Source organism: Bison bison, unplaced genomic scaffold, assembly GCF_000754665.1.
Source record: "Bison bison bison isolate TAMUID 2011002044 unplaced genomic scaffold, Bison_UMD1.0 scf7180017864386, whole genome shotgun sequence".
Taxonomy (NCBI): domain Eukaryota; kingdom Metazoa; phylum Chordata; class Mammalia; order Artiodactyla; family Bovidae; genus Bison; species Bison bison.
This window is the reverse complement of record NW_011494958.1, coordinates 232,673-239,310: the sequence shown is the minus strand read 5'-3', so window position 1 is coordinate 239,310 and position 6,638 is coordinate 232,673.

Below are 6,638 nucleotides of genomic sequence, written 5' to 3'. Positions count from 1 at the left end.
AAGAAGACATACAGATGGCTAACAAACACATGAAAAGATGCTCAACATCACTCATTATCAGAAAATGCAAATCAAAACCACAATGAGGTACCATTTCACACCAGTCAGAATGGCTGCTATCCAAAGGTCTACAAGCAATAAATTCTGGAGAGGGTGTGGATAAAAGGGAACTCTCTTACACTGTTGGTGGGAATGCAAACTAGTACAGCCACTATGGAGAACAGTGTGGAGATTCCTCAAAAAACTGAAAATAGAACTGCCATACGACCCAGCAATCCCACTGCTGGGCATACACACGGAGGAAACCAGAATTGAAAGAGACATGTGTATCCCAATGTTCATCGCAGCATTGTTTATAATAGCCAGGACATGGAAGCAACCTAGATGCCCATCAGCAGATGAATGGATAAGAAAGCTGTGGTACATATACACAATGGAGTATTACTCAGCCATTCAAAAGAATACATTTGAATCAGTTCTAATGAGGTGGATGAAACTGGAGCCTATTATACAGAGTGAAGTAAGCCAGAAAGAAAAACACCAATACAGTATACTAATGCATATATATGGAGTTTAAAAAGATGGTAATGACAACCCTGTATGCGAGACAGCAAAAGAGACACAGATGTATGCATCAGAACAGTCTTTTTTAAAAGAACAGTCTTTTGGACTCTGTGGGAGAGGGAGGGGGCAATGATTTGGGAGAATGGCATTAAAACATGTATAATATCATATAAGAAATGAATTGCCAGTCCAGGTTCAATGTAGGATACAGGAAGCTTGGGGCTGGTGCACTGGGATGACCCATACCATCCTATGGGAAGGGAAGTGGGAGGGGGGTTCAGGATGGGGAACACGTGTACACTCGTGGCGGATGCATGTTAATGTATGGCAAAACCAATACAATATTGGAAAGTAAAAAAAAAAAAATACAATCATTTCAAACAGTAACAAAAATAGAAATCTGGAACAGGAACTGGAAACCACAAACATACAATAAATGAGAATGATAAATTTATTATATAAGCTAAAAATTATTGAGGATTACCAAATATTGAGCACCTGTGCTATGTTTAATAGCCTTAGCTCTTTTTATCATCATCACAATTGGTGTGTGCCTGATAAGTCACTTCAGTCATGTCTGATTCTTTGTGATCCCATGGACTGTAGGCCACCAGGCTTCTCTGTCCATGGGATTATCCCTGTAGGAATAATGGAACTGGTTGGCATTTCCTCCCCTAGGGGATCTTTGCAACCCAGGGATCAAAACCACTGTCTCCTATGGCTCCTGCACTGCTGGCGGATTCTTTACTGCTGAGTCACCAGGGATGCCCTGTATTGAGGTATAGTTAACAAATAACATTATATTAGTTTCAGGTGTATGGCATAATGATTTGATATGTGTATGTACTGCAAACTGATGACCCTAATAGGTATAATTAACAACTATTTCCATACATAATTATGACATTTTTTTCTTGTGATAAGAACTTCTAAGATCTAGTCTTGTAGGAACTTCCAAATATACTATTCAGTATTAACTATAGTCACCATGCTTTACATTATAGTCCCATGGTTTATTTTACAACTGGAAATCTGTATCTTTTGACTTTCTTAATCCATTCCACCCACTGTCTCAGGCAGACACTGAACTTCACTACTTTTTTAAAAGAATGAATATGTGTTTACAGTAATGCAGTGATAATGATTAATATGTATAGATGATCACAGAGTGTTAGGGACAATTTAGGAACTTTAAAGGCATTATCTCCTTGGCTTTCCTGGTGGCTCTGCGGTAAAGTATTTGCCTGCCAGTGGAGGAGACACATGTTCAATCGCTGACTGGGGAAGATCCCACATGCTAAGGAGCAATGAAGCCCCTGTGCCACATTTCCTGAGCCTGTGCTCTAGGGCCCTGGAGCCACAGGTACTGAAGCCTGAGTGCCCTAAAGCCTATGCTCCACAACAAGAGAAGTCACAGCAGTGAGAAGCCATGCACCATGCCTAGACAGTAGCCCACACATGCTGTAACTAGAGAAAAGCCCCTGCAGCAGTGGACCTAACATGGCCAAAAATAAACAAATACAAATTTAAAAAAATGCATTTTATCCTTTAACTTAATCATGTTAATATTATGAAGTGGATAGTACCATGATCCCCATTTTACAAAATTTAAAACTGAGAGCCGGAATCATTAACTAACTTAATGTGAGAAGATGTATAAACAGATCTGCAAGTGTTAACTATATGGAACCCAAGGGATTGTTTCTTTTTTGAATGTATTAATTAAATTTGATAGATGAAAGAATAAAGGTGCATCTTTGATAGAGGAGAATATAGGAACCTGTAACGGCTCCTTAAAAATGTCTAAGATAGTTGGATAAGAACCTCTGGAGACATTTTGGCAGCCGAGGCATCAGTTCCCATTAGAATGGTGAGATGTTCTCAGAATTGGGTTTTAGAAGAGAGGAGGATGCTGAAAGAGATTGAAAGAGACTCAGGATGTGAATTGTGTAGAATGTTTTAGCAAATGGACTCTTACCATTGTGTTATCCTCATTTGTGCCACCCATGTTAATACTCTGAGAATTCTGCCTGTCTCCGTACCTGTTTCCCATGGTACACCCTCAGTGGGTCTCTAGTTTCCTCGGTCCTTTCTTTCCTGGGTAATGGATGGTCAACTCAGCTCCAAGGAAGTGCAGGGAGGTGACATCAGGCATACATTCTTTGAAAGGGCACCGCTGAACTTCCTCCTTCCTGGGACTGTGGAGCTGTAGTGAGAGGAGAAAGGGACATATTTACCATTTCTGGGGCTTCAGAGGTTGAATTCTCACAACTTCTCATTAAGTTAATTGTTCCATGTCACTCTATTCTAGGAGAAATTTGGTTCCCATGAGTGAGGAAGCTAAAACAGAAAGGAGCTTTTCTTCTGCTAGGTTTGTACCCATGGGAGCATCTTGGCTTTGATATATGCGTACTCCTTCCCATGCACCTTAGTCATGATGCTCTTTTCTCCATATGTCTTGTCTCTAGTGTCCTTTCCCATGAGCATTTCCTCAACATTTCAGTTGAAATCTGTTTGACTATCAAAGACATGCTGGCAAATGGTTCAGGACCACATGAGTCCCAAGCACCTGGACTTGGAGTTGTCAACAAAGACCTGGCACATACCCAACTCCCAACAAAACCATTTCTAATAACTTCTAGTCACACTATTCAAGGTGCAATCTACAGAAGTTTCCAGGCATGCAATGAGAGAAATATGGTAAGGTAAGAGGTGGACGTCTGGCTATATAGGCAGGACTCTGCAGATATCCATAGCTTTACAAGGTCAAAACAAATCCATTAGACCCTCCTTGATATTCCAATCCAGAGGATAACACCATCTTTATTAATTCATAAGGTACTGTTTTTAAAATCATAATCAACAATATCAAAGCATTTTCAGAAAATAGGAACAGGCCATCACTTAGGGTGCTTAGGTATGATCTTGCATGTCTGTTGGATTTTACTTCCTTTTCTCCATTCATGAGGGAAGTGCTGTTTTCTATTCTGCTTGTGGTGGATCTGAATGTCCAAGTTTTATAACCACTGGGTACTTCCTATACTTGAAACATTTTTTCATCTATTTTCTCCCATAATCTGGCTTCTACTTTTAATATCAGCTAACTTGTACCTGTTAATATCACTAATAATCTACTAGTAGCCTCATCTGATGATCATCCATTTAATTATCTTCTGATGTTTGACATGTCAACATTTCATCCTTGAAACTCTTTATACTTTTGATTTCAATTCCTATTCTCTCTGTCCTCCCATCTTTCCAAACTTTTCTGCTTTTACAGGAAACTCTAATGTCTTAACACCCCACAAAAACACATAAAATACTGGGGAAAATGGTGAGTATCAACTTCATGAATATGAAAAACTACTGATGGTTCAGAGCAAAAAAGTGAACACTTAAGAAAAAGGCAACTGGAATCAGATTAGAAAACTTTTTGATCATTTAATTTATTATTTCCCCAACATCCCCTTCTTGGGTCAGTAGCAGTGTTGCAGATGGCACCACAGTCCCTGTGTGGATTCTTAGTGATGGAGAACAAAAAGATGTGGCTTTCTGTTTTGACCTTTCTTTTGACTCCTCAAAGGATTTGCAAAATTTACTTCGAACAGAGAGATTCCAAGTTACTTTGCCTAACTTGGAATTTCTCTCAAGGTGGGAAAGCAGCTCTGTGGACTGTGATTGTTGAGCATGTTTAAAGACCGATGAACTACCTCCTGGTGTCTGGGGCAGAAGATATGAAATGGGGCAAACAGTAGGCACACTGAAATTTCTTTGAGGAAAGACTGGAGAGGGAGATGCTTTGGAAGCATGACTATGAAAGTATTCACATATTATTTAGAATTTAAAAGACTGGGCAGAAAGCCTGATCAGAAAAAAAAAGCCCTAATTTCTCACCTCTGACTGATAGTCAAGGCTCTGGGCAAGCAGCATGTGAAGACAGAGGTAAATAATTATTAAATGTTCAGCAGAGGATTAAAAGAAGTCCAAGTGTACACAGGCATGTGAACATGGGCACACACACACACACACACACACACACACACACATTCAAACAATAAAGTTTGAGAAAGTTTATTTGGATCCAGAATTTAGGAAATCTATCATTAGCTGATCATTAAGATAACAGAACAGAGACTTTAGTGATCCCACATAGCAAAAAATATAGTCTATAAAATTTAGTTTATAAAAATCATTAAGCAAATAAACAAATACAGTCTACAATACAACAGCAATGTAGCTCAAGGAGGAGGTACATATCTGATTTCTGAAATTGTGACAATTTAATATTCACAATATTTAGTTTTCAGCAATAAGGAGGATAAATATGAATAATGCATAGAAATGAGAAAGTATGACTCTTTCACAAGAACAAATCAAATAGTAGAATCTGAATTTGGGACTCTGGGCTTGTCAGAAGAAGACTTAATATAAACTGTCTTAAATGTACTCTGAGAGCTAAAGAGAGCCATGTACAAAGAATTAAAAGAAACCAGGAGGATGCAAGAATTTGTGTATAAAGGGAGTCCCAGAAGAGTAGTCGAGGGAAAGTGGCAGAACAAATGTTTTAAAAAATAATGACTGAAAAGTTCCCAAAGTTGATGAAATACATGAATCTATGTGTTCAGGAAGCTCAAAATATTCCAAGCAGGATAAACTTAAAGAGATCTATCCTGAGACATATTGTAATCAAATTGCCAAAAGAGAAAGACAGAGAGGACCTTGAAAGCAGCAAAAGAGAAGTGACTTCTCACAGAAGAAGTATATTAGTAAGATTAACAGTTGATTTCTAATGGGAAGTGTGAGACTTAAAGTTCTAGGGGAAAAGCTCTTAACCAGCAAAACTACCCTTCAAAAATGAAGGATATTATCTATTAACAAATTAAGCCATGATACAACTTGCATGAAAAGGCAAAATATTATGAAAGTGAAGGATATTCAATACAAAGACTGTGTATTGTATGATTCCTTGTATATAAACTGCATATAATATATAGATACATAGAGTCATACATGGAACACTTTTTCAGGGACTAGAAAAGGAAGTAATGGGGAGCAACTGTTCTTATAATGTATAAATGGTTTTATGTTGACATGATGAAAATGTTTTAAAACTAGATTGATGTGGTAGTTGTACAATACTCTGAATGCTCTAAATGATACTGAACTGTTTGTCTTAAAATGGTTAATTTTATGTTATGTGAATTTCAACTCAAATTATTTTTTAAAGAAGGAGAAATTAAGACATTCCCAGATAAACAAGTTGAAATTTGTTTTGGTAGATATACTTTCTACATAATGCTTTGTGATCAACACAGTCAAAGGCTTTAGCATAGTCAATGAAGCAGAAGTAGATGTTTTTCTGGAATTCCCTTGATATTTCTATGATCTAACAGATGTTTGCAATTTCATCTCTGGTTCCTCTGCCTTTTCTAAATCCAGCTTGTACATCTGGAAGTTCTTGTTTCAGGTACTGTTGAAGCCTAGCTTGAAGGATTTTGAGCGTTTCCTTGCTAACATGTGAAATGAGTTTAATTGTGTGGTAGTTTGAACATTGGCGAAGGCAATGGCAACCCACTACAGTACTCTTGCCTGGAAAATCCCATGGACAGAGGAGCCTGGTGGGCTGCAGTCCATGGGGTCACTAGGAGTCGGACACGACTGAAGGACTTCACTTTCACTTTTCTTTCTTTTTTTTTAATTTTATTTTATTTGTAAACTTTACAATATTGTATTAGTTTTGCCAAATATCGAAATGAATCCGCCACAGGTATACCTGTGTTCCCCATCCTGAACCCTCCTCCCTCTTCCCTCCCAATACCCTCCCTCTGGGTCATCCCAGTGCACCAGCCCCAGGCATCCAGTATCGTGCATCAAACCTGGACTGGCGACTCATTTCATACATATTATACATGTTTCAATGCTATTCTCCCAAATCTCCCCACCCTCTCCCTCTCCCACAGAGTCCATAAGACTGATCTATATATCAGTGTCTCTTTTGCTGTCTCATACACAGGGTTATTGTTACCATCTTTCTAAATTCCATATATATGCGTTAGTATACTGTATTGGTGTTT